Consider the following 1,574-nt stretch of genomic DNA (forward strand, 5'->3'; position numbering starts at 1 on the left):
CCTGCTGAAACCAGGACTATGTTCAGCATGTTCAAAAGAGATAAGGCCCTGTACATCGGCAGTTAAAAGTAAACTGTGGCAAGATGTAATGACACACGTTCAACCCAGATAGAACCAAACGCTTGGGCACAAGAAGTTGCACACTACAGTATTAACAAGGAAATGGCAGTGCATAATGGCGTGCAGTCTTCCCAACAGGACTCAAGTCTTAAAGTTAGTGAAAACTTACACATTGAGGTTACCAAGTCCTGAATCAGTATATTATTATTTCCCCTCCACTTCCTCAAAAGCAAGCAGAGCCTCCAAAATGTAATAAAGCATTTTGATTATAGAAAGATTAATCTTCCAACTGCAGTCATATTCAAAACTGAAATTCATTAAAATGCCATACTTAAGGAACATTTCCTTCAAGTTCTTAATCTCAAAATCAATGTACTACTACAAAACTCTGTTCATGTTTCATTCATGTTATTAATGCTTCCACACTTCTCCTGTACCAAGTATCAAAATACCTAAGCAAGGAGACAGCCTTCCAAAAAAAGGTAACTGTCTTCCTACGTCAACTATTCCTAACCTATCACGTGATGCTGCTGAACTGGACACCATGTGAACAAGAATACTAAAACAAGAGACAGAGTTATAATCTTGAAGAGTTCAATGACTTAGATGAAAAAACGACAAGCCTTCAAAAGGAATTTGTGATTTCCATTGGTTAATTGTTTAGGTAATCATTCAGCAGACCTAAAAAACAACAGAATTCACTTTTGAAGGGAGAGCTCAAAAATAAATAAATTCAATGACAGCTTTATGAAATCCTTTTCTCCCCAGAAGACTACCTATATTAAATGAACAATTACGAATCCCTCGAGTCAAACAGCCTTTAAAATAAACACAATGCTATGCTGAAAACCATCTCACCTCAGCAGAAATCTAACACTAAAACACAGGTTCAGCAACCAAACTAGGACCTAAGCTAGTTCAAAGAATATCTCCTCCTTGAGAGTATTCAATATTAGCTTAACTTTCCTGTCATTAACTGCAGCACTGATAAATCCCATTAGTTTTTAAAAAATAAAGACAAGCCTAAACAGTTTTCAAGTCTCATAAATGCATGGAATTAGGCAACTAATTAACTATTGCTTATACAAAAATTATCAATGCTATGTCTGTTTTTAATAAAAACAGTTATCAAGCTTACCATACCACCCCTAGAGAAAGCTACCTCAAGAAACCGAGTAAATGTTCACCAGCCAGGCTGCTCAAGACCACAAAAGTTCTGACAGACAGACACTGCATTTAATCACAGCCATACTCTAATCCACTCCACTTGTGACAAAACAGGGATGGTTTTCAGCAAAGTCTTGTTCCAAAATCACATCTCGGCTCATCGCACAGACTTCCACCCTCCCTCACCAAAAGCCATGGGAAACAACACTCTGATGCAAAATCAGAAACCAATGAACCACTGCTACTTACTTCCCAGAGATTCTTTTTAGGTGATATTGCACACACTTTAGAAAAACTACCCTCATACCGACAGGTGAGCGCTCAAGTCAGCAGTATTTTATGCACCC

Source organism: Cariama cristata, unplaced genomic scaffold (assembly GCF_000690535.1).
Source record: "Cariama cristata isolate BGI_N322 unplaced genomic scaffold, ASM69053v1 scaffold19909, whole genome shotgun sequence".
Classification (NCBI taxonomy): Eukaryota; Metazoa; Chordata; class Aves; order Cariamiformes; family Cariamidae; genus Cariama; species Cariama cristata.